Source organism: Rattus norvegicus, chromosome 1 (assembly GCF_036323735.1).
Source record: "Rattus norvegicus strain BN/NHsdMcwi chromosome 1, GRCr8, whole genome shotgun sequence".
NCBI classification, from domain to species: domain Eukaryota; kingdom Metazoa; phylum Chordata; class Mammalia; order Rodentia; family Muridae; genus Rattus; species Rattus norvegicus.
The window spans coordinates 238214006-238241999 of record NC_086019.1 but is presented as its reverse complement, the minus strand read 5'-3'; the positions used below and the strand labels follow the sequence as shown (position 1 = coordinate 238241999).

General features: G+C 39.9%; 1 protein-coding gene across 2 annotated transcripts in view; it reads left to right on the top strand.

Moving 5' to 3' along the window:
• Prkg1 (protein kinase cGMP-dependent 1) overlaps positions 1-27994 on the top strand; it is a 1233235-nt gene that overhangs the window by 810185 nt on the left and 395056 nt on the right. The gene's annotated exons all lie outside the window — the stretch shown is intronic.

Genomic DNA, 27994 nt, shown 5'->3' with positions numbered 1-27994 from the left:
TGCTGAGCTGTGAATACGGCACTCAGCACTGAGGGAAGGAGGTCAGAACTAAGTGGGCTCAACCATCCCTTCTACACACCAGGACATTTTAAGCAAACCATTTGAGGATGCTGGTCTGGCTACTTTGCTTAGGACATAGTTGGAGCCATGGCCGTAGTTCTTCCCCAAGCACCACACAACTCGATTAAAACAAGAACCAGTCGCAAATGTCTTGTTCTGTAAATTATACGAAGCTGACTTCCTGGAAGGGAGATATATCAGAGGAAGATCAAGCATACTACTTATAATTTCATTTTTTTTATGGAATTAGGATGAGCATTGCTTTGCATATAAAAATGAAAAAATGTCTGAACATAAGGAGTAGGCAGCCCAGAATGTTGGCAGTGTCATGACTTGGTACATTTCAACTATTGAAGAAAGCTGCTAGTATTGAATTTTGGAATCAGTGTCTACAATAAACACACAGGTGCACCTGCGTGCACACACACATCACACATACACACATGCACACACACACACATGCACACACACACACGCACACACACACGCGCGCACACACACACATGCACACACATATATGTAAATTTACCTCTCCATATAAGAAATAAGGGGAAGGAATTGTTATTTTTTTATTCAATTTATTTATTCATTTTTATGGGTTTTTATAACCCCATATCAGCCCTTTCTCTTTTCACAGTAACCATCCCCCATCCCACCTTCCCCTTCTCTTTTGAGAAGGAAAAGCACCCCTCTGGGTGTCACCCTTCTCCACCCCCCTTAACCCCAGGGGAAGGAATTATTTCTTCTAGATTATCCTGGTAGTCGAGTCATGTTTAAAATTTACTTTTTGCACGTACGTTAAATAGCAGACTATTTGTGCTGAAGCCGAGAAGGACGCCAATTAAGCAACACAACTTCTGCTATGCTATAAATGCAGGGCATGTAAAATTATTCAGCACCTTCTAAGGATTTTAATAAATTCTGTTTTCTCAGAATTTACTGGATGTAGTCCAACCACATTTTGTGTTTGCACAAATGTACTTGAGGGCTGGCCTACTGCATAAACAAAGATAAATAAAAGTTGCCTGGGAGGATAGATTTGCTTGTTTTATTTTCAAAAAGAAATTAAATGCACAGATAGGTTTAATATGAACAGAGCCAAGAAGTGAAGCAATAAAGGAGAGTTATTAAAAGTTAAGGAAGGGCTTGGGCCTGTGAGCAGGAGCAGTGTGTCAAGGCACCTGTTGCATAGCCCGGTGACCAGCATGCTATCACCAGCACCCACATGGTAGGAAGAGAGGCCTGATTCTGTCATGTTCCTCTGAAATTGACACACATACCATGGCAAGTGTGTGAACGCGCGCGCACACACACACACACACACACACACACACACACACACACACACACGAGAGAGAGAGAGAGAGAGAGAGAGAGAGAGAGAGAGAGAGAGAGATGATGCACTAACAAAATAAAAATTCAAGAACTATAATTCAAACACTTAAAATTCCCACAGGTGAGAATGTCTGAGTACAATATGCTCTGTATGTTAACCTTTCTTTTGCATTTGAACTTGGGCACCACAGGCACAGAGACTTGGGAGAGGTTGAGGATCTTTGCTATCTCAGTTGACATTGTCATCCTGTCTGCGTGAAAACATGAAAGTCACACCCCAGCGCTGCTTCACGGTGACGGCTAGGTAGTCAGACTCTATGTAGAAAGCTTTGTTGACATAGCATTTGAGTTAGGTGATACTAGTTTATTTATATTTTTCCTAAGTAATATTTTGGTTAGCATGCAAGTGGATGGTTTTATTGTGACATTTTTAGACACAGCTATCATATATTTTTCTTATTTTTCTCCAACTGCTCTCCTTGTCTACCTCGTTTTCTTTCATCACATACACATAACAGAGATACACACATAATGTACACATGTGCATGTATGTACATAAACACACATATGCACATGCATACATGCACATGATATACACATACATGCATACACACATTATCATGTATACACATGTGCACACATCTATGAACATATACAGTATATTCATATACACAGCTATGCACATGCACATATACACATACATTTAAATATGCACTACAAGCACACATGCACACACTCATGAACACACACAATTACTTGCTCTTGTCTCCTCTTTAGGTCTCTCCTTCCTCTCTCATAACTGTGTTTTTTCCCTTCCTGTACATATGATAACTAAATTTATATGTAATATATTTTATGTAAAATTTTAATCTAGAGTCTGCATTGGCAAGAAAACATGAAATATTTGTCTGAGTCTGGCTTACTTCACTTAGCATAATGATTTCCAGTTTAATCCATTTTATTGCAAATGTTATAATGCCATTCTACCTTACAGCCAAATAAAATTCCATTCTGTCTTTGTACTGCGTTAGCTTTAGCCATTTGTTTTGCTGTAGACATCTAGGCTGGTGGATATGTTGGGTATTGTGAGTAGCATAGAAATAATCATGTTTCTGAATATTGTACTGACTGGATCTCTTTGGCATAAACCTAGAATTGATATACCTACACCATATGGTAGTTTCATTTTTGCTTTTCTTTGGAATCATCATTCCATTTTCCATAGTGTCTGTACAAGATCACATTTTCCTCAGCAATGAAGAAAAGTTTCTTCTTCCCCACATTCATTTGTCATTCTTTGTTTCCTTGATGACATGGATAGCCATTCTGCCCAGAGTAAGACAGAATTACAAAGAATGTTTTAATGTTTATTCTCCGATGGCTAAGAATATTGAACACGTTTTCAAGTACTTTGGTGAGCATTTACTTTTCTGCTTTTGAAAACTGGCCTTTGCATCCATCACCCCATTTATTCCAAAAGCCTACTGATAAGGCTTATCTTGGTCTCACCTGGATTGCTTTTTGTCTTGCTGCCACCAAAATCCGTCAATCTGGCTCGACCACAGTTAATGGAAGCCAAGTGCAAAATGATAGCTAGAGGTGTGGTTCAGGCAGGACAACAGTAATCAAGTAGAGTGAGTGACCCTGTCGTTGGACAGAATGTTGGGGGAGCCTGAAGAGCATCTGGGGGATAAGCCATGCAAGCCTTACGGGCACATGGTGACAGATTTAGTGTTTATGTAAAGAGCAGAATATGTGCTTAAAACCGAGAGTCAGGGAGTGAGCCGTGCTGAGAAGCCTGTAACTGCAGATTTGGATGTATGGAGAAAATGCATCACTGGAGGAGAGCTGCAGACGAGCTCTGTGCCACCTTTAAGAATTGACATCATAATCATGACAGTGGAGCAGAGATGAGGCTTTGTGGTGTTCTCAAATGGTTTTCCACAGAAAGAGTAAATGTTTCCCTAAATCATTACTTTCTTTATTCGTGATTATGGGCATGCGTGTGCGCGTGTGTGCATATGTACGTGCGTATGTGTTTGTGTGTGTTGGAGTGGGAGTGTGTGTATCCAGGTTCACAGACGTAGAGGCCGCACATTGTTGTCAAATGTCTTCCTCTGTTGCTTTCCATTTATTTATTTATTTATTTATTTATTTATTTATTTATTTATTTATTTATTTATTTTTGAGCTGAGGTCTCTCACTGAACCTGGGGAATTGCTGTTTTTCCAGACTGGTTGGCCAGCAAGCCCTTGGTATGGCCTGTCTCCCCTTGTCAGTGCTGGGGATAGAGACACATGATGATGCACCCCCATTTTCTGGTGCTCCTAGTCCAGTCCTCATGTTTATTCAGCAAGCATTTTATGCAATCAATCTTTTCCCCTATCCTATTTTTAATGATTCAGAATTAATTAAAAATTCATCTCATAAAAAATCCTGAAATTGGGGCAGGTGAGATGGCTTAGTGGATTAGAGCACTTGGTGCTCTCGCAGAGGACCTAAGTTCAATACCAGACCCCACACGTTCACTCACAGCCAACTGTAATTCCAGTTACAGGGGATCTGATATTACTCTGCTCTCTTTGGGCACCTAACACACTCATGGCGCACCTACATACTTTTGGCAAAACATACGTACAAAATAAAATTAATATATTTTTTCTGAAATTGAAAAATAAAAATTGTTGCGATGTTACATTGCAAAGGCAACTAATGTAAGATACTTATTGATATCTATTTGATTTTTACCTACAGTATTTTCTTTTTCTATACTTACATAATAGTCTTCATGTTGTATATACATTTTAATATACTGCTGCTAATTTAGCATTTTATCCCTCTGTTAAAAATTTAAGAACTCTTTTTGGCTGCTTTTTCTGTCACAGTCTATTTTTCTACCTGATTTTAAGGACCTCTGGGCTCTCTGACAGCAGGGGACAGGGTAGATGTCAGAACACATTAGAATGACAACCTACATACCGTAGATGTGTTCATTCATGTTCACTCACAGTGGATGTGGACCAAGGACTAACCAGATCATTGTCAGGGGAAAATCATGGAAGAAACTGAGACCCACTTGAGCTTTTAGAAGAAAATCTGTGGTTTGGTCATAACCATAATGTCATTGGGCTTACCTGGTCATAAAGAAGGAGTCTACTGGTCCTTTGTAGTTCTGATGAAGAAAGATAAAAGTTGGACATTTCTAATTTGGCTAAAACTTTGGAAATAATTTATTTTTTACAATCTTTATATACGCATGTGGACATTAACCAGGTCAAGACAGAAGAGGTGTCTAGGTCTTTGGAAAGCCTCCAAGGCTTATTCCCCATTAATCCCCTCTTTTAGGGGCAGCCAGAGTTCTGAATTCTACCATTGGAGTGTTTCAATTCAAGTTAATTTAATTGTTCAGGATGTACTGTCCCTGGTTGACTTGGCTCAAGTTTATCTCTTGAGGAGTTATCTCTCTTACTGAGTACATGGCTAGCTCACTTTTTATTACTTTGCTGCATTCTGTTAACTTATGATGTCAACTTGGTTCATCCCTTTTCCCAACCACACACTCGGGCTTATGCCAAGATTGGGTGTTTTTCAGTCTTGCAGGGTTTTATAAAATGATTGGAAACGACCTTGAGCAGTCTTTTAGTGAATTTCTGCTTTGATTTGTCTTAAATGTACACTTCAAAACAAAATGTCTGGGTCACAGTAGAGGCATGCATTTAGCTTTTATAGACATATTATATTTCCCAGAGGATGAGTCAGTTTATATTACTAACAAAGTGTGGAAGAGACAGGTTTCGAATTTTCACCAATATTTGTTACTGTGGATATTCTTAAGCTTATCTGGCTGAAACATCTCAACAGAATGTGATTCACAAAGCCTAAAAGTTCCTTGCATGCAATTCATTAATACAGTTTCTTAGTAATATGCTCAAAATATTATATATAACTATTAATTAAATATATTAACCATATATTAATTAATTTTAAAAAGAAATATTTTTCTCAATTAATGGATCCCTACATTTTTTAAAGAAACGACATTAAGTAGATTGAGAGCCCAGAAGAAAACACACACATTTCTGATCTTCTACAAAGCAGCCAAATGACTTAAAGTGAAAAGGAGATTATCTTCAAACAAATGACTTTTGAGAAAAAGCTTAATATTCACAAAGGTAGGGAGAAAACTGGACCATCTTTACATAACTTTATACAGATTAAATGAAAAATTGAATTTAAGTCTTGAAGGTAAAATGTGAAATCCATGAAACTTCTAGATGGAAACATAAAGGAAATGCTACTCAATATTGGTATGGACAGATAACTTCTCTTTACAAAGGACTCCAAATGCAAAGGCAAGATTAGACATATGGGAGGAAATCCAGCTCAAAAGGTACTGCACGGTGAAGGAGTCAATAGTGTGTGGGATCACCTAAGACAGTCTACCCAGTCAATGAGAAGCAAACAAGTAACCTCATTGAAAATGGCGAAAGGATCTGAATAGACAGTTTTCAAACAAAATCATAAAGATGGGTTATAGGTATGTGGGGAAATGCTTAATGTTACTAATTAATAAGGGAAAGCAAACCTAAACCATAAGAGGTTATCGCTTTACAGTCCTTAGAGTGGTGGCTTTCAAAAGGATAGAAGGCAACATGGAGAAAAAGGAAACTTGTGCACTGTTGTTGAGAATAAAGAAGGTATAGAATGGTAGAGTCCTTATGTAAGACAGTATAGAAATTCTTTAACAAAGAAAGAATAAAACCATCATAAATCCACCATTTATTATATATATATATACAGAGTGGATATATGCACACTAGTTAACCTAGAAGTCCCTAGACAGATGCATAAAGAAAAGTTTACAGGCATAATTTTATTTTGTATATATGCATCGAGGACATTATCCGGCTTTGGAAAACAGGGGATTCTGAAGTTTTTCAATACTTGAGATAAGGACATCACTAGATAAAATAAGCTAGACTTGGGACCCCACCCCAGACAAAGAGCCACAGGTAACTGGAAGCTGCTATGAAGGGGAGAATTCGTTTTTTCGGGGTGAACACTCTAAATGACCCCAGTGGTCAGCCTTAAACAAACAACAACAGCAAGAAATTACAAGCAACATGAACTTAACGTACTTGGCAGGTTGTAGCTGTTATTTGTGCTCACACGTGCAAATGTGTGTGTGTGTGTGTGTGTGTGTGTGTGTGTGTAAATGGTAAAAAATAAGTCATGAGTTGAAAGGGAATGGGATAGGAGGGCACGAAAGGAGTTGGAGATGAGAGGGGGAGGGCACAGTTATATTTTAATTAAAATAAAAAGTCAGACACGGAAAGATTGACACTCTATGATCCCACGTGTAATTGGAATTTTAAAACATTGAATCCATAGAAAGAGAGTAGGAGGATAGTTCCAGGATCTGGTTAACAGGAAAGAAAGGGACAGATCTGCTAAAGGACAAAGAAGGAAAGGAAGCCGGAGAAGGGAGGAGGCAGACGAAGGGCATTTTCCCTTTAACTCCATGGGTTGCTTTGCACAGTTTATGCCAGGGCACATCTGGCGAGTGAGATACACATGTCTCATGAGTCATGAGGAAATCAATAACGGACTGCCTTTTAGGACGGACAATATTCGATGTGCAACGAGGAATTCGCCGTGGTCTTGATTTAACTGGAGAATCGCTGAGGAGGGTGCCACCCGTGGCCCTGGTCTTGGTTAACTGGAGAATGGTTGAGGAGGGCGCTCTTTAGAGGCCACCCGACTATTGCTCCCTCTTTCATTTTGCTCTGCGTCGTTTTTCACACCGCTGTCCTCCGTGCAGGAAACTGGATGGCCCCTATGGAGACTAGCCCACATGCCTGCAGCGGTGGTCTTTCTTCATGTTTATTTTGCTTGCAATTTCCCCCTTGCTGGTAGTTTTTTAAAGAATATTAGTATCTATAGACACACTGGCTCCCTTTAAGGGGAAGCCATGGACTCAGAATTATTTCCTTAATTCCAAGGTGAAATTTTCTTACTAAGTGCCCATTCTCCCACAGAGTACAGCACAGCTCCATGGTGGCTGAAACAGCTAGCAAGACATGTGCTTATATAATTGTGCATTTACACTTTTTTCTCGATTTTACTGTCGGGTAAGGTGACTGCAAATCTAAATTCCATAAAAACAAAAGTTCTCTGAGATCCCCAAATAGTATTTCAAGATATAAATGGTTCTTTAGAAAAAAAAAAAGAACCAAGACATACGAGAAGCAAACTTTGAAATGAAAATTAGATGACATGAAGACAAATAGACAATAAATTAGAATTTCAGTGAAAGATGTTTTTCCTCTCGTAACAATATTTGAAAGTCCGATAACGCCTCCTTAAGGAGAATGAATAAGACAAAACCTTATGACAACATTAAAGGTCTGTTTTTTAAACCCTTGGCAATATTAAAAGATCTGAGAAGCTAAAGATTCCTTCAAAAAAATTTCAGGTTTATGCTTTTATGGTGGAGTTCATAGAAAAGGGAGCTGGATTGAGGTTTTTCATGCACTGTTGGAACAAACTCCCTCAATTAAAATGTAGAAAACTTGGAAGCCTTAAGGGAAAGAGCCATGCTCCTAGGATCAGAGCTAGGCATTCTTCAAGTCACCTGTGATGGCCATTGCTCCTTGCAAAGCTGGAAAGAGTGGCGTCGCTCTCAGACAGAACCTGAACTAACAGCAACATTTAAACTGAAGCAGCTGATTTTTAACATAAGCCACAAGGCTTTCAGATCTTGTCAGTAGAAGGTCATCCCTGCTGCCTTCCTATCGAGAATATAAAATGTGAGTGTACCTTTCTTCTCAGCATCCTCCGCTCTTGGTACGGCTGACACATGTCAGAGAATCCACCTGTGAATTCACCATATCTAGAAATTTTTGAAAGTTTCCCAAAGCATTTTGATGTCTGCGACAGGTGAAGGCCCTGCTTTAGTTACCTGTTTCATTAGCTTTTCTGAATCCTGTGTTACCATAGAAACAGAGAAAGTGTCTAAAATGCCCAAAGCCAGCATTCCACAGAGGAAGCCTTCTCTTTGTGAAAGAACGGTCTGCACATACACTCCTGTTTATAATAGCCTAAATTTTAGTCCGTGTGATCAGTTTGTTCTAGGATTCAGTGCTAGGACAGCATTTGTCATATTCTGAGACAAGCATATCTACTTTAGTCATACGTTAAGGGTCACAGATTCCAGGACTGGCACACTCGCCCATTGTTCTTTATATAGTCTCCTCCTCTAGAAGTTTCTAGAACCTTCTTCCTGCATAGTGCCACCAGTTGGGGAACCATGCCTATCTAACGCCATTGTGAAAATCAAGGCATTCAGTTGTGGGATCTATCCACTGAGTAGCCGTTATATCTTAGATAAAATGGAGTTCAGATACTCAAAGTTAATGGTTTTCTGCTCTTTGTTTCTTGTTCAACTCACGAAGGAATGCTCATTTACAGCAGTTTATAAAAATAGGTCACGATGACCCTATTGTGTGTTGAACATATGCCCGCATTCATTTTCTGCGCTCAGTAGAAGCTATTGACATGAATGGATGGAAAAATGATGAGATAGCTGGGAACTTTGGAAGTCTCAGAACCATTTCACGATGCTTCTTCTCATTAGACAGGAGCAGCAAGCTCACCCCCTTCCTTCCTTCCTTCCTTCCTTCCTTCCTTCCTTCCTTCCTTCCTCCCTCCCTCCCTCTCTCCCTCTCTCCCTTCCTTCCTTCCTTCCTTCCTTCCTCCCTCCCTCCCTCCCTCTCTCCCTTCCTTCCTTCCTTCCTTCCATTTGATCGCTGATAATCAGAGGCGCAAGACAAGAACCGAACACCAGTCTAAGGATAGAATAAGTCCTCTGAGAAGAAAGTAATTCATAATATGTGTTTTTGATGAATAGAAAAGACAGATTTTAAGGTTAACTTTCACACAGGCAGGAGCATATTAGGTAGAGAAGTTTGCTCAGCAAAAGCACAGGTACGAGAAATTAAGCAGGCCATTGTTTTGTTGTCCTGGTTTTTGAAACAGGGCCTTAGGTAGCACAGGATACTGAACTCCTGAGCCTCTTGCCTTTACTCCCCAAGAGTGGGGCTTAAAGGCATGCACCATACCTGACTTAAGTCAGTTCTTGGTTTTAGCAAGTTAATTGTTTCTTCTCACAACAGTTCTAATGCCTGCCAGTCTATGTGATGCCTTATCTGAAGGCTCATGAATGTCCTGCTTGTATACTTTCCTTTGGAAATGCCAGAGACAGCAATCTGTACTGATTTTGGTGGTTGGTAGAGATGTTGAGTGAGTGTCAAGATTCTAATGGGGGATTCCTAGTCTTAACAAGAATGTCCAAGGCTTGGAACATGGAGGAAACAGAAGCAACAGCAGTGGGGATCGTGGTGGCAGCAGCGGGCAGTCTTCAAATCGCAAAACCATCCCATCCCATCCCTGGAATCTCAAACATGAAGTCTTCAGGAGTGGCCTTTATTTGCCACTGCTCTGCAGTTGGCCACATAGGAGAGTCAGTAGGAGAAATCAGAAATGTTTGCAGGTAAATTCTAGGACTAGAAGACAGAGGACTTAGAAAAGTGGCACCACTCAGTGGTTGTGGTTCTAGAAGAGCCTTTTTTTAGAAGCCATCATGAATTCTCTGTCTTCTCGTCTGTTGGGTTTATTGGGCTAGTAGGAAGAGAAGATTAAGTGGGTAGTGGGGATCAGACCGTGGTAATTTATTTAACACCTGGTTATAACGTAGACATAGAGAATTACCTGAGGTAGATTATGAGGAAAGCTGTGCAGCATATCACTCTAAATGTAGTGCTTAAGAATTCCACCAGCAAGAGTAACAGCATCTTACCACCAAAGATCTCCCTACAAGCTCTACCCCCCACATTTATTTAGAATCTAATTTAATAAAATACATGGCAAAAGAAAACTCAGTTACACTATTTGGTAGATGAAGAGCTAAACAAGAGAGACCCTGCCTCAAAAGTAGATGGAAGAGAAATCTTACGTCCAAGGTCATCCTCGGACCTCCACATGCGAATCATGACTTGTATGTTCCCCAACAGACACAAACACATGCACACACACAAACCAACCAACCAAGGGAAGTGGCTAAGACGTAGGTGTCATTAAACTTCATGCCAGATGTGTGAACTCATCAGACCTCTTTCATCTGAAGCATTGAGGTTTCGGCTTGATCAATGGGACTAGGGCTCAAGTGGGTTTTCTGTCACTGGGAGAGAGATTGCCTACAGAGCTACACAATCTCGAGTTAATCTTCGGAGAAAGAGAAATGAGTTTATAGGGAGAGGTGTCTCTCCATGCAGCTTCACTGGTAACTATCAAAACGGGAGAGGGAGGATTATTGGGGAAGTAATTTATATCTTAGTAAAATAAAATAAAATGTAATGGACAAGATGTGAAAGTATTTCACTGTTCCTGTTGCTTAAAATAAAAAAAAAATGGTTTTTAAAAATGACACTTATTTTAACTAATGCATAATAATGTAGCATTGTTTATCTCAATGGATACCATGTGAGCCATGTGGGTACGTGGGTGTGTATGTGTATGTATGTATCTGTGTGTGTGTGTATCTGTATGTGTGTGTGTGAGTGTGTGTGTGTGTGTGTGTGTTCATATGCTGAACCACCCAACTATATTTTTCAGAGCTCATAATGTTTGAGTCATTAGAGATTCAATGTTTCTTTAATCTACCTGTAAATGCTGCCTGTAAGTTTGTCTTGACGGTACTGACTTCTAAGAACTGTTTTCAAAAAGCTGTTTATAAAAACATTTAACATTTTCAACTGTGAGATCATACCCCTAGGAATAATTACTAATTCTGTGTTAAAGTGTTCTGCTTTTTTTTTTCCTTTATCAATCCCATTAGCTAACCTCTAATGCATCCAAAATCATTATTGATTGAGGGCTTTAAAAAAAAATCAGAGTAATGTATTTTATCCCAACAAAATAGTTTTTTAAACATAAACATCCCAGGCAGAATGTAGTAAGCACTGGTAGGGAAATGGAATCTTCTGTTCTAAGGATTATTTAAAAGAAATAAAACAAGTGTCTTTTATGATTTATCTTTGACTAATCGGGCAAGTAATCCAAAGACATTTTAAAGGATATGTCATTTAGTTTGCTTTTTTTTTCTTCTGGTAACAGACTCTCATAAGTCACTGTCAATAAAATTGTAGAAACTACAGGAAAACAAAAAAAATATAATAAAACCTACTTTAATACTAATACCTAGATAAATCTACTGCCAACATTTGGATCTTGTATCTCTTGGTGCCTGTAGTTCTTTCATCCCTCAGGTTAATGTAACTGAACTAAGGTAGGATTATCTACATAGCAGGAAGAAAAGGAAGTTCTCCTCCCCCCACCCTCTGCCAATGAGTTCGAGGCTCTTTCCCACTTTTTCTTCTATCAGATTCAGTGTATCTATCTGGTTTTATGTTGAGGTCCTTGATCTACTTGGACTTAAGCTTTGTGCAAGGTAACAGACATGGATCTATTTTCATTTTTCTACATACTAATTGCCAGTTAGACCAGCACCATTTATTGAAACTTCTCTCCTTTGTCCATTGTATATTTCTAGCTTCTTTGTCAAAGATCAAGTGTCCCTAAGTGTGTGGTTTTATTTCTGGGTCTTCAATTCTATTCCATTGATCAACCTGTCTGTCCCTGTACCAATATCATGCAGTTTTTATCACTACTGCTCTGTAGTAGAGCTTGAGGTCAGGGATGGTGATTCCCCCAGAAATTCTTTATTATTTTTTCTTTTTATTTATTTATTTTTATTTATATTGGATATTTTATGTATTTACATTTCAAATGTTATCCCCTTTCATGGGTCTCCCCTCTCCCATCCCCTTTCCCCTACTTCTATGAGGCTGCTCCTCCTCCCACCCACACACTCTCTCCTCAACATCCTGCCATTCCCCCTACACTGTTTTTCCATAGGACATTGAGAATTGCTCTTTCCATGTCTTTGAAGAAAGCAAGGACGTTTCTCAGAACACGGCTTGTGTTGTTACTTATTCAAACTGCACTTAGGACTCTCTGCAATGGATGTGCTTTGTTTTCGTATGGGAACACAATTCCTTTTACACACCCATTTCTCAGAACACAATACAATTCCTTCTGGCTGAAAAGCCATGTGCTTGCTTATGTGTTACTCTGGGATAATTACAAGACGAGTGTTGCATATGGTGTTCCCATGTAAGGTCAGCTTTAAGTATCTTCATTGGTAAATGTGTGTTTAAGATGAAAGCATGGTTGTTTCCCAGAAACTGGCTGTGTTGTTATATATTAAAGCTACATTTAGTACTGTCTGCCCCAAATAAACAAACAAACAAAGAAAAGGAAAACAGAAAATAAAACCAGCAGATGCCTAAAACAATCATGCAATTTGAAAGACAACGCAGGGCAGTTATAAGGCTTTCTAGTTTCCCCTAACACAATAGACTCTTGATATATTCAGGGACATCATCCATGAAACTCCCTAAAAGCCTCTGGTGCCTCGTCAGTACAGGTGTAGACCTAGTTTCTAATTTATCTCAATGTCCTAACTCCCAGGATATAGGAAGATAGGTGAATGGGTTCTACACTCTCCTCTTAAAAGAGGTTTCCCTGGAAATTCTTTTCTATATACAGAAAGTTGGCCAGTAGATAGTCATATACTTGGTGGCTGACTATAGAGTTGGAGACAAGTGAATTTCACAATGAATTAAAGGAAAATATTCTATTTTTAAGCTGTATTTTATTAGTTATTTTATTTATTTACATTTCAAATGTTGTCCCCCTTCCCAGTTTCCCTTCTGAAATCCCACTATCCTACCCTCCCTTTCTCTGCCTCTATGAGGGTGCTCCCCGGCCAATCCAACCATTGCCTCCTCATGCCCTAGCATCCCCCTGTGCTGGGGCATCAAGCCTCCACAGGAACAAGGGCCTCCCCTCCCATTGATGCCAGATAAGGCCATCCTCTGCTGCATATTTGTCTGTCTGTGTGTGTATACACTAAGAATTCTTCCCTCTAAGCTTAGATTTCCAAATTGGAAGCCGTTGATTTCTGTGAGACAACTGAGTTTTTAAAGCGTTTTTGTATTTTAAAATAATTGGCCATTTCTTATTTTAAAACTTGTATGAAATAGTGCCAGTGTTTCATTTGTAGAATATAAAGCAGTACTCCTCTGAGGCTGAGCCATTTTCCCATGATGCAAGATTTCTATGTAATGGAAACTGTTACGAATTTGAAAGACCTTATTTTAAATCAGTGCTCATTGCAGCAAGTCACGGTTGGTCCCTTGGAGGAGGAATGATTAAACACTTCCACATGCTGGGCAAATGCAGCTTCTACTTAAGGGACCCAGTTTACGTAACCATCATTAAGCACATGACCATCAAAAGTTTTCTGTAAGGGTTAGAAGAGTAGATATTCTAAACTGTGGAAGTCATGATGTATAATCAAGACATTTGCAATACCCATGGATAAAACTTATATAACTCCAAAGAAGACAAATGTACTTTCCTTTAAACGATCAAACACAGGCAAGCCATTATTAGCCGTAGGGCATTTCACAATCTTGGGGCAAGCTTTGCTTGGCTTACTTCTAGTGGAAACAACCCTTAGTAACATACTTTCCACTTGGCCATGAGATGGTACAACACATCCTTATAAGGACATTAGGAGGCTGGAGAGATGGCTCAGAAGGTAAGAGCATTGGCTGCTCTTCGAGAAGACCCTACACAGTACCTACACAGCAGTGAACAATTATCTGTAAATCCAGATAGGGGATCTGATGTCCCGTTTTGGCTTCCACAGGCACTGAATGTACACATGGAGTATAGTGCAGTGTGTAGCTATATGCACGGCAAAATAGCCATACGTATAAAATAAAAATAAACCTTAAAAAATAAATTGGGACTTCCTGTAGGAAACAACACGTGAAGGGAAATATTTTACTAGCTCTTACTAGAATCTCGCAGGTCAAAATCCTGCCCTCTCATACCACCTGCCGCCATGCCTTGTGAGTGAGTCGAAGGTTCATTGAAGAATCCATGACTAAGCTCACGAGTGAGACTATATCTGGTTGTACGATTTATTTAGCTTCAAGCAATACTGGTTGAAGGCTCCTTTTCATGTTAGACAATCTGAAATCTTTGTGTTCAAAGGGAAATTAGGAAGGATAAATAGTGTTTCCAATTTCACTGTAAAATAGAGACTTTTGAGGAAGCTGGAAACACTGTTTCTAGTCTCGGCTCTATTTAAAGGGTGGTGCAGCTGTTTCTGTGAATGACGCTCAGGCTTGGCTTGCCATCCAAAAGACAAGTGTTACAAGAAGTGTGTTAGTCATGTTAGCAGAACCCCTCTAGGAGGGATCTGACCCCTGAATCCCAGATGCAAAAATGAGAAACGGCTTTCAGCTGGAGCTGACAAGTAAGGGGCTTTGTGGAAGGTGAACATGAAGAGTGGGCTTGCTGAGTTTGACCGGTTTTTGTTGACCTGGGGTTGGAGCATACATTAATTACAGTTCTGCTCCGTCGAGTTAGTTGTTGTAGCTTGTCAAGTGTGTTGCATAACTAGATGTGAAGCTGTTGCTGTAAATGTGGGCCATGTGGCATCTGCAGAGCATTTTCATCTTAATCAGCAAAGCATCTCAACCCTATTTGCTAACTTTCCAATTTTCATTCCACACTGTCTGCTACTCTCTGGGCCCTGCAGTGATCTCACCGCCATGACTGGCCCCACATTGCTGCAGGTTACTCTCTGGCCCCAGCATCAGTCTGCTTCTTGTGACTCTCTGCTGTAAACTTTGTTCACAGTCCCAGCATCTGTCCTCTGTGGTTATAGTCACAATTCCCAGTATCTCAGTAAAATCAAAACTCTAGAAGCTTGTGATTTATCAATCAGATTTCTATCAGTAAATTCTCACCCCACAAAAGGTCCATGCAATACACTCTGAACAAATTAATATTGATATAAACTGCCCACTTGAGTAAGAAAAATTGTCCTATAAAAATTCATCCCTTATGAAATATTCATAACTACCTATGGCTCTTTAAGGCCACACAGATCTGGGTCATCTTTCTCGGCCTCCATCTTGGTTTTTCTTCTCCCTTCTCCTCCCTCCCCTCTCCAAAACTTTGTCTGTGCCTTATTTTTTTACTGCCCAATCACAGATCTCGCCTTATCTTGTACCTGCCTTCACCTGCAGATAGACGACAACCCACAAGAAACTTAATTTTTGTAGCAACCCCAATAGGCATGTATGCACCACCATTTTAGGTGAGACTACCTGAGGCTTGGTGAAATTAAACACTTTGTCAGCTCAAGTAGTTATGAAGGTATATTCCAGTCAGATCTGTAAGTTAAAAACCCATAGCCATTCAATTATGCTATATTGTGCATCTAAGACTTAATTACAACCCAGAGGATTATGTCCAGACTGTATGCTGAGTCTTCCTTTGAGTACTTTAGCAGAATTTTGCCAGTAAGGAAGATGTATCATTTCCGGCTGGGCTCGAAGCTGTTACAGGCATTAATGTTTTCTTCTCCGTATTCCTTCAATATACTAACCAATGGTATATAAGTTTTAATCTGAAAATCATGTGGTAAGCTACCCGAAGGTAACTGAGAAAACAAGATGTTTTTTGTCCTTTGCTCTTGAAACCTGGCACCAAAAATATGTAAGGGAACAGGGTGTGGAGTTCTCTATCAGCTGTCAAATATGAAGGTTGTTGGGGTGTGGAGGTAGTCAAGGAGTCAGGAGGATAAAGTCATTCTCAGCTATAGAGTCTGAGACCAGCCTGGGCTTCATGAGATCCTGTCCCAAACGCAGCAGCACGGGGGGAGGGGGGGGAACAAAACTGGAACCAAAACAAAGCAAAGGCTACACATAAAAATTGTCGAAATAAAATATATCACAATAAGTAGCTGTGGTGGTACGACTTGCCTCGAGATGAAAGTTAATGGGTTTTTGAAGGTGTTCTTTGTGGAATATTTAAAATAAAGTCAAGACTTGAGAATATTGGAGCTTGGGGAGTTAAACGGCACACTTTAGTAGACATTGAGGAATAAATGGGAAAACAAACGGCATTTTTTATGAGTTCAAGGCATTTATGGTCTGAAAATGTTTACCTTTCTACCTTCAGCCCTTCCTGTTTGCCACCACAAATGTTTCACTTCCTGCCATAAATCTCTAATGTGTTCACAACTCTTCTTCTCTGCGGCTTTGTCAAGCCCTTCCTAAGGCCATATAACCTTACTCCCTTTCTGCTGAGCTAAGACCCCTCGGTCTTTACTTTCTCTGAGAGTACTGTAGGGCTAGGCAGGGCCAGTTCATCCTGTTCCAGTGACCTACACAGATGTGTCCCTTTAGAAAGAATGGCCATAGAGCAATCAGACAACAAAAGGAGGTCAAGGGGATACAGATCGGAAAAGAAGAAGTCAAAATATCACTATTTGCAGATGATATGATAGTATATTTAAGTGATCCCAAAAGTTCAACCAGAGAACTACTAAAGCTGATAAACAACTTCAGCAAAGTGGCTGGGTATAAAATTAACTCAAATAAATCAGTAGCCTTCCTCTACACAAAAGAGAAACAAGCCGAGAAAGAAATTAGGGAAACGACACCCTTCATAATAGACCCAAATAATATAAAGTACCTCGGTGTGACTTTAACCAAGCAAGTAAAAGATCTGTACAATAAGAACTTCAAGACACTGAAGAAAGAAATTGAAGAAGACCTCAGAAGATGGAAAGATCTCCCATGCTCATGGATTGGCAGGATTAATATAGTAAAAATGGCCATTTTACCAAAAGCGATCTACAGATTCAATGCAATCCCCATCAAAATACCAATCCAATTCTTCAAAGAGTTAGACAGAACAATTTGCAAATTCATCTGGAATAACAAAAAACCCAGGATAGCTAAAGCTATCCTCAACAATAAGAGGACTTCAGGGGGAATCACTATCCCTGAACTCAAGCAGTATTACAGAGCAATAGTGATAAAAACTGCATGGTATTGGTACAGAGACAGACAGATAGACCAATGGAATAGAATTGAAGACCCAGAAATGAACCCACACACCTATGGTCACTTGATTTTTGACAAAGGAGCCAAAACCATCCAATGGAAAAAAGATAGCATTTTCAGCAAATGGTGCTGGTTCAACTGGAGGTCAACATGTAGAAGAATGCAGATCGATCCATGCTTATCACCCTGTACAAAGCTTAAGTCCAAGTGGATCAAGGACCTCCAGATCAAACCAGACACACTCAAACTAATAGAAGAAAAACTAGGGCAGCATCTCGAACACATGGGCACTGGAAAAAATTTCCTGAACAAAACACCAATGGCTTATGCTCTAAGATCAAGAATCGACTAATGGGATCTCATAAAACTGCAAAGCTTCTGTAAGGCAAAGGACACTGTGGTTAGGACAAAACGGCAACCAACAGATTGGGAAAAGATCTTTACCAATCCTACAACAGATAGAGACCTTATATCCAAAATATACAAAGAACTCAAGAAGTTAGACTGCAGGGAGACAAATAACCCTATTAAAAATGGGGTTCAGAGCTAAACAAAGAATTCACAGCTTAGGAATGCTGAATGACTGAGAAACACCTAAAGAAATGTTCAACATCTTTAGTCATAAGGGAAATGCAAATCAAAACAACCTTGAGATTTCACCTCACACCAGTGAGAATGGCTAAGATCAAAAACTCAGGTTACAGCAGATGCTGGAGAGGATGTGGAGAAAGAGGAACACTCCTCCATTGTTGGTGGGGTTGCAGACTGATACAACCATTCTGGAAATCAGTCTGGAGGTTCCTCAGAAAATTGGACATTGAACTGCCTGAGGATCCAGCTATACCTCTCTTGGGCATATGCCCAAAAGATGCCCCAACATACAACAAAGACACGTGCTCCACTATGTTCATCGCAGCCTTATTTATAATAGCCAGAAGCTGGAAAGAACCCAGATGCCCTTCAACAGAGGAATGGATACAGAAAATGTGGTACATCTACACAATGGAATATTACTCAGCTATCAAAAACAACGAGTTTATGAAATTCGTAGGCAAATGGTTGGAACTGGAAAATATCATCCTGAGTGAGCTAACCCAATCACAGAAAGACACACATGGTATGCACTCATTGATAAGTGGCTATTAGCCCAAATGCTTGAATTACCCTAGATGCCTAGAACAAATGAAACTCAAGACGGATGATCAAAATGTGAATGCCTCACTCCTTCTTTAAAAGGGGAACAAGAATACCCTTGGCAGGGAATAGAGAGGCAAAGATTAAAACAGAGACTGAAGGAACACCTTCAGAGCCTGCCTCACATGTGGCCAATACATATACAGCCACCCAATTAGACAAGATGGATGAAGCAAAGAAGTGCAGGCCGACAGGAGCAGGATGTAGATCACTCCTGAGAGACACAGCCAGAATACAGCAAATACAGAGGCGAATGCCAGCAGCAAACCACTGAACTGAGAATAGGACCCCCTGTTGAAGGAATCAGAGAAAGAACTGGAAGAGCTTGAAGGGGCTCGAGACCCCATATGTACAACAATGCCAAGCAACCAGAGCTTCCAGGGACTAAGCCACTACCTAAAGACTATATACGGGCTGACCTTGGACTCTGACCTCATAGGTAGCAATGAATATCCTAGTAAGAGCACCAGTGGATGGGGAAGCCCTGGGTCCTGCTAAGACTGAACCCCCAGTGAACTAGACTGTTGGGGGGAGGGCGGCAATGGGGGGAGGGTGGGGAGGGGAACACCCATAAGGAAGGGGAGGGGCGAGGGGGATGTTTGCCCAGAAACCGGGAAAGGGAATAACACTCGAAATGTATATAAGAAATACTCAAGTTAATAAAAAAAAAAAAAAAAAAAAAGAAAGAAAGAATGGCCATGTAGTCCGGTGTTTGCTCTGATGTTCCCATAACAATATGATATTTGGGGAGCAGAAAAGCTGTCTCTTATTTCATACCCTCTGCCTGGTCTCTGGTACCCTCCAGCAAATGCCGATTAGATAATAGATTAAGATTTCCTTCGATTGTAAATGATGCATATTAATTAATTTTCGACTCACCCCAGGTTTTGCTGTTAGACAAGAACTTATAAATGGTGTACTGCCCAGTGAGGGAGGGTGTGTTACTCCAGTTTGCTAAGGTTTGCTTCACTTAATACTGTGGCCTCTTGGAAAGCCTGAATACCAAGTTCGTTTTATATAAATGCTTTCTGTGTGTTTGATATCAATATAATTCATGAAAGTAACTGAAAATATTTCAATCATTCATGAATTAGAAGTTATTTGAAAGTGATGGAATTTATAACTAATGGCTAAGAATTGGGAGAAAAATCAAAAGGTGTGGTATAATTTTAACAATATTTGTGTCTTGGACTTTAAAAAAATTTTGCCCAAGAGTTTGTTAGGGAGATTTCATTACTTTTGTTTTATTTTACCAAGAGTGCTAGATTGAAGCTAAATATTTCAGGTATTTAATCACCAACCACTTTATTCCACATTTTTGCTATTGGGTAGAAAAATCTCTCAAAGAAAATGTCCAGGAGAGTCAGCAGGGTCTGATGCATGTGTCTCCAGAGGGAGCTTTTCCTTCTGAGCCACAGACATAGCTTTGTCTCCATGGCATCCTGCCACAGTGAACTAGCAACTTCCCTGACGGTGTCTCACGGTCTCTTCGCCTCCTTCTCTGTCTTTAGAAGTGAAAGAAGGGATGTATTGGGACTCCTTTCAGCTTTTCAAGTTCTTGGCATGCACACAGTGTAATTAGGCAATTTCTAGATTACTAGTAGTCTGCTGTAGCATGAACTGACTCAGCAAGAGAAATGGATGAGAAGGAATGTTCCTGTGACCACTGACCTAAGGAAGGTTTGCTTCCCTTCCTCTCCTTTTCTCCTTTGCCTTTTTAGTAGGTGCCCAAGTTGATATTTCAGGATTGTAATCGTGCTTGGGATGAAGATGAAGTGAACATGGTCGATTCATTAAACACACACATTATCGCTTCTCCAGTCCATTTCTGCAATGTTGTGTATTTTCGCTTTTATATGTAAACTGAAGGGATTCAGTACAATTAAATACATTCACTCCTTCCCCTCGAGCCCACGCCTATCCTGTTTGGAAGAAACATTTAATTCGATGCTCTGTGTGGGGAACGGTCCCCCTGTCTGTATTTAGAATAAGAAAGAGACAGAAAAGAGAATGGTACAGTCAGGAGAAAATTACGACTCACTGACTTCATGAACTGGCTGTACTTCTGAAGATCGCTCTCATCTTTGGAGTTGTGTGTGGAACTGGTAAATGAAATACTAATAACAGCTATGTTGTACAGGGATGGGGTTGGTTTTGATTTGGATGTCTATGCTTCTTGGAAGTCATGGCTGTTCAGCAACTGCCACTCTAAAGGGAAGGGTTGCTGTCTCCCTGCAGCAGGTGCTAGCCTGCCTTCCAGTGAGGGTCCTGGTGTCAACATCAGGAACCTGTGTCTGTGGCTTCTCACTGACTTGGTTTCACAAAGCTACCCCAATAAAAGTAGGGAATCGCTCCATTCGACCCTTCCTCTTAACCAATAGGAATGTCTTCCTGTTATTTTTTTCCCCCTCAGAAGCAGTTCAGTCTAGTGTAGAGCTGAGAGATGCAACACACAGGTTTATTTTGTAATCTCCGAGAGTGTCACTTCGACTGGCGAGTGCCAGCTCCCAGTTCCTCCGAGGCATTTCAAATCCAGTTTTAATTTAGATCAGCCGATCAGGAACAAATAATTTGCCAAACCCAGGTGGCAGACCCTCCCTTTTCTCTCCAGTGTCCATCTGTGGAATACTCTGAGACTTGGCTAAAATGACAAATTGGTGTGTCTGCTGGGAAGCAGCTTGTTACCGAGAGCAGTGGTCTCCACAAATGGGAAATCACACTCAGCAGCAGGGACCACAGGTGGGAGCCTATAATAAGGCATCTGTGGATCTCAGGGTCTTGGAGGCTGTTTGATTTTTGTTTTCTGTTTTGTTTTTCTTTTACATGTGATCAAGAGATTTCTTGTTAAACTAATGTCTCATTTCCTAAAAGAAACGTATCATTATAGGTAGTATCAATATACTTCAAACATGACTAGGAATTCTTTTAATTCTGACCTGCCTTATAATTATGAATCAGCTAATCACTAACTTTCTGAATCCTGCGGAGTTCCTCAGAAGGTCTGGAACATAGGTGTTTGTTGTGTGTTGTTTGTTTGTTTGTTTTCAGTGCTTTCTATGTGTTCACCGAGGCTGCTATTTTAAACAAAAGCAAGTGCAGTGCCTGGCCTATAACCCTCATCAGGCCATAAACAGTGTAGTTAAAGTACAGAGTTTGGCGGGTAGGAAATAACAGTCTGAATCCTCACATTTCCGAGCAGCCGTGGTCTGAGTCCATGTCTTCATCTCCACACACCAACTGATGAAAGCTTTAGTCAAATCGTCATGTCAAACTTATGCAGATCCTTCTGGTGGTAAAGAGCGGATCCCTCAAAGGACACTGCGGCAGCAATGGGAAAATGTCTGCTGGCCCTTTTGCAGCCTAATTCCAGGGAGCAAGTCCCCCTGTGTCACTGAAAAGTGATTATGGTGTGTTTCACTTCACATGCAACAAGCATTCAATTAAGTATGAACTCGGCCCGAGACCAGGTTCCGGGGCTTTGTGGGGGAAAGTTAGGAGCATAATCATTTCCCCCCCAGAGATTCACATTCAACAGTTTACAGGACAGGGAACCCAAGAAACTACCGTAGAACATGACGGGTGTCACGTTGGGAAGTATGAATGTGTTTAAAAAGTTTATTATGTAGAGACTTGTAGAGCAGCTTTGAGGAGATGCAATGTTTAAGGTCAGTCAGGAAGGATGCACTATGAATTCAAAAAAGTTAAAATAATGTAAGATTAAAAAAAGATTTATTTATGTTTATTTCATGTGTATGAGTACTTTACCTGCATATATGTATGTGCACCAAGTGTATGCCCGGTACCTGTGAAAATCCTCTCCCCTCTGAGAGCATCCAATTTCCGGAAACAAGAGTTTCGATCCATTATGTGGGTGATAGGAACTGAACTCAGGCCCTCTGCAAAAGCAGCAAGTACTCTAATTGCCAAGCCAGCAGTCTCTCCAGCCCCCTCTGAGGTAAGCTATTTGAAGAGAGATAGTTTTCTGCCATGATTGAATTTATTCAAACAACAATAAAATAAAAAATATATATAGTTTTCACATTTTGAAACCACATGTGTACTTTATAACTTTATAACAGTCACTTCAAGAGGCCTTGTTCGGCGTCTCAGCCAACGCAGATTGGACATGGGTCAGCTGGGCTCTTTCACTGTGTAAGTGGTTCCCAAGTCATAATTTGATTCACATGTTCCTGGACGTGCATCCAGTATTTGACTTAAAAGTCACAGCAGTGTTCTGGCTTAGATCCTACAATTAGCATTCCTGGCCTGGTTTTTTCAGAGTCTACCAGCTACAAATGAATGACGATGTTAATCTATGATTACTAAGGTAGAATTGCATGACTTGTGTTCTCGGAAGGTCAAGCTCCCAGCCAATGACTGAAGACTACGAGGAGACCTCTCCTAGGATAATATCTGACTTATGCTACAAACTTAGCTCAGTGAAAGTAGTCTGTTGGCTGCACCATAAGGTAGCTGGGGGAAAAGCGCTTCTTCTTATCCATGTTTCTCGTTACTTCCTTCTAGCTTTTGTGGAAGACACTTGTGGTCCGGGTCAGTACTAGAAAACACATTTCTTGGCACCGGGACTTTTGATTCACTACTCAAAAGAAGCAATAATTTGTTCTATGTATTTGAGTGGCTTTTGTGCTGACTAGCACGACTGCAAGAATTTTGTGTCAGATTATGAGTTTATGCACATGTATGTGTGTGTACATGCATGCATTTGTGTATAAGTGCCTATTGCGAGTATATATTTGTATACAGGAAGCTCTTCGAAGGATTACTTTTATACTGTATACATATACATCATGTGATACTTAATGTAAAATTTTAAAATAGCACATTAAATTATATGATGGCTTTAAGGAACTATTGCTGCCACTTAATGCTTTCTCACTTAGTGCTATATCTATCTGATTTTTACTCTATAGAAAAAAATTGGACAATTTTATGCTTTCAATTAAAAATTAGAATATCGGTAGAATTTATTTGAAGCTTTGGTGAATGTTGAGATCAAATGATCACCGTGAATAACATTTGTAGTTCAAATCTGCAATAAGTTTTACAGCTATAAATATTTCAGTGTATTTATTTTCATTTGAACTTTTGCGAGTTGATTGATTTTAAAAGAATGATTAGTTCTTTAAGCGTTTCATACAACATGCTTTGATCATATCATCTGCTCCCTCCATTGACCCTCCCCAGACACACTCCCTCTTTCTCCATCTAACTTATTTTTAATCCTTCAAGATCAGTCGGTGCTGTCCAAATATTCCTAGAGATGGGGTTTTCCACTGGAGTGTAGTTGACTTGCCAGGGGCTGCACCTCGAGAAAACCTTTTCTCCTAGATGCTAACGATTGCCAATAGTTCTATGGCTTTGGGTGTGATTGTGAACCTAACTCCCATCTCCATGTTGAGATTGGTCTGGTGTGTGTGTCCACACGTTTCACATACTGTTTAACCATGGAGTTTCTATGTGCGGCTGACTTGCTGTCTCCAGAAGATAATAATGGCTTGGCATGCACTGATCAGAAAGCGGTTGATCCCTAATTTAGCTTGCATATTGATTTTCTAATAATACTTAGTTTTGTTTTTTATAGAACAGTTTCTCATTCTGTAGCTTATGTTGGTCAAAAAGTTAGGTATGTAGTCCAGACTGGCCTTGGACTTAGTGAGTTCTCTTGCCTCAGCTTCACAAGAGCTACGGTTACATGCCTGGCACCACCATACCCAGCAGAATTCTTTTTCTGCGTATTAAAAAGTTTCGCTTCTTTTGCTTCTCAGAGAAAACAAATGATTTCTTTGTGTGTGTGTGTGTGTGTGTGTGTGTGTGTGTGTGTGTGTGCGTGAACAGATTGAGTGTCAGGATGGCCAGTCCTTTTGTGTCAGCATGTACCAAGTAAGACAGTAGCAATTTTGTTTCCATAGTGACGATTTAGGACCTACTTTAATAAGGATAGGTAGAAATGTCAAGAAGGATTTGCTTCTTGTATTATTTCTTCAAACTGGTAAAGTGTTAGGATGGGTCAAACATTACATCGCAGCAGTAATAGCCCTAACTCCTTGTTCACCTTGGTACCACCATCATTCTCCGCCACGTAAGGGGCTACCCTGTCCATCGAAGAGAAACGATGTTCGGTGCCACTTGGCTTTGAATAGAGGACTCCAACCCAAACTCTTCATGCCCTGACCCATGACTTTTTATTTTTGACCCGAATCACATTTTGAATGTGCAACAAGTAATTTATTTTTGCAGATTTTATGGAAGTTTATTGAATAAACAACAAAACTATAGATGGATTGAGAAATGCGTCCATGATCACCAAATTTGTTTTGTGTTATTTTGCTTACTTTTTTGACAAAAAGCGAGGGAGAGAAGGTTAAAAGAGGACCAAAGAACAATTTGCAGAAGGGGACGCTGTTGTTCATCCTGAGGGTTAGTTATTTTAGATTGCTGTGTTCACGTTTGCTTGCAGGAAATGAGTCGATTTAGGTGGTTTTTAAAAATTCATCATTTCAGAAATAGCTCTCGCTTTGCCATTGTTCACTGTTTTTTTCCAGTTGACCATTGGCTGGAAATAAAGAACGATCAGGAGTAGTTTCTTTCCAGTCTTGTGCAGTAGTGTCAAGGATTATGATCTGTCACCGAGTGACTGAGTCGAGGACATGAGGAAGGGATTGAGACCCACTCAGTGACTGCCAGAGTCTGATTACAGAAATGTCACAATGTGAGTGAGGGATTCATCTGAGAGGTGAAAAATGTGGAAATAGTAAACCAAAGTTACAGTAGTGAGTGAGAGGTTTAAGCAATCGAGTAGAATATGAAAGTATAACATAGGGACATGTAACAGTTACTGTTATTGGAATTCCGTGCTGATGGTAAAACATACAGTTTAAAAATATTTCATAGACCTTACATTCCTATTACTAATTTTAATATGTTTAATTTACGACGACTCATTAGCTGCATCACCAGTTATTTTCTGCAAATAATCTGCATTCAAACTTCTTTTTTCCCATTCTACAACAGCTTTAATTATTAAAATGTATTACCTAGACTTATTAATTTTTTCACAAAGGTTTACATCAGAGCTTTTAAGTGTCACATTTCAAGACTTGCATTCAAACTTCTATTCATGAAAATGTTGGCCATGGACTTTGTATCTTGTGTGTCTTTCTAAATATTGTCTTTCCATGCTATTCTTCCCCTGATCCTATCCTTAAGTACCATCTCCAGTCAAGGTTCTTTTCCTGATTGCTCTGTTAGGAAGTCTCTCTGGGCTTAATTATCACTATATGTGGTGCTCGGGGCTATTGGTTTTCCTTGGAAAAGCAACAATCATACCGAATCTTGTTGGTTTGAATCTTGATGTAACTTCTAAGTAGTGTCCACACTTTTGGAAAGTCCTTAACGTCCCTTGCGTATCAAATGGGGAAATCAGTTACTGACCTCATTGCAAAGTTGCTATAGAAATGAAGGGAAATTGGTATGTAAAGAAGGGGCCCATGAGTTCATCGTCATTAATGTGGCACTAACATTACTAGTCTTTTTCACACGTTACTTTCCGTGCACATGAAATGCTTCTTGATGTTTAATCTCATTTGCTATAACAAGCAGTTGTCTGCCTATGTATGTGAATAACTGCTTCTTGCACGAGATCATCATCCTTGGTAGTGCTGTTGTTATACTGCCTTTACTGTATGGAGCAGTTCACAGTTAATGACCTGTTCTCCACTGCTGCTTGCTCAGATTGTGTCCTCCGCAGCACCTTGTATGGCAAGTGACTAGTGTACGTCACTTGAGTCAGACAGTTCTTTTGTTGGGCCAGATGTTTCTTTAAAAAGCTCTTCAGAGTGTGGGTTCGCCCTTCGTCTTTCTGTCTGATTTTCCACAAATGCAAAGTTATATACTGATGTAATCCTGAGCTTCATCACAAGATCAGGGCTCCCAAAATGGGCCTCCAGACACCCTCACATCTTCCCAAGCAGATCTTTAGAATTATATCAGAGGGTAAATGTTACCTAAGGTTATTCTGTCTTAATAATCTACAAAGACGAAGATAAGTCACTCTTGCTCACATGGGTCCCAAATCCCTCCTAACCCAAACCCTGTACCCGATGAACAAAATGGAAACAGTGGGTTGTTTTCGTTGTTTGTTTGGGGAAACCTTTTGAAATGGGTTTCACTATGTAGTTGAGACTGGCTTCTATCTTTCTTCCCACTGCCCCAGCCTCCTGGGAGCTAAGAGTGTTAGTCATGTTCTTAAACTAAATGACCCACTAAATGCTGTGGTGTTTTGCAATAGAACGTGATGTTGGCAAAACTGTCCTAGTATATTGCCTACAGCCTTCACCTTATGAAAGAGAGAAGAATAATATACAATTGATAGGGGTTCTGTGGGCATCTCTTATACAACAGTTTCCTTAGAGTTTTATTTCATCGGAGTGACTGTTATTAACATGTATGAATTATAAGGTAGATCATGTGTTTGTAGTATTCACAGGATAAATTATTCTCAGTACCTATTCCTATTAAGAAGTGACTACACCCATGCTCATACTTAGCAGAGATATCTATCTCCTTTCGCTAGACATAGTTAGATCTTTAATACTTTTATACATTGCTTATTTAATGAAGAGAGTAGAATTAAACCTCAATATAGTACAACTTTCATATTGGCAGGATTAAAACATATCCTTGCTTATTAGTAGGGTATCCATGTTACAAGCAGAAAAGTATTTTATGAAGATGTTTGCGTTCTGTTTTAAAAATTTGTTTTAGCTGCTGGGGACAACAGTCTCTAATTATTTGCCCTGGAAACATGAGATTGTGAATTGTTTCCCAAACACCAGCTCTGGAGTAGCATGAAGTTCAAACTCCAAATATGCTCCATTCTAGATGTTTTTATGCAGATTATATAATCCTTATCTGCCTGGCTTCTTCCTCTTTAAAATGAGCTAATGGGGCCAGCAAGGTGCACACCACTGCCCAGCCTATTGACTTGAGTTTTATCCCAGAACCAACATGGTAGGAGCCAGCACATGGCTTGAGATATTGCACTTACACACTTACTTGTAGAACTAAGTTCTAGTAATGAGTTTCTCTAGCCCTACTTTAATTTTTAATATTAAACTATTAGAAAATCATTTTTCCACCGATGACTTAGGGAACAAAATGTAGGTCTTGGTGGAGGTTGACTTGCATTAGCTTTCCTGGCAGCTCTTTTTCCACTCTGCTGAAAGTTGCCCTGAGCCCTTGGTCTCTGTCAGCATTCTATCCCCATCAGTATTGTCTCTAAATTGCTTGCAGGTATTTTCGGGATGCTAGCTCAAATGGAAGAATCTTTA